This window comes from Penaeus monodon, chromosome 23 (genome assembly GCF_015228065.2).
Source record: "Penaeus monodon isolate SGIC_2016 chromosome 23, NSTDA_Pmon_1, whole genome shotgun sequence".
Lineage (NCBI taxonomy): Eukaryota > Metazoa > Arthropoda > Malacostraca > Decapoda > Penaeidae > Penaeus > Penaeus monodon.
In genome coordinates, this window is record NC_051408.1 from 38,288,067 (window position 1) to 38,288,279 (window position 213).

Genomic DNA, 213 nt, shown 5'->3' on the forward strand with positions numbered 1-213 from the left:
AAGCATGAAGGCAAGATACAACCAGCATTCGAGCAGTCATGTACCAGGTCACAGGCCTGGTTTCGAACAGCTGATCCGCCCACGTGGTGGCTCTCAGCTGGGAAAGGTTAGTTTAGGTCGTTCACTTGTGTCGTGGGCTCTGTGTCCCTCTGTATGTATTTCTGTCAGCTCATATATTTGTTTATCTATCTGTCCAGCTAAAGAAAGGAACTG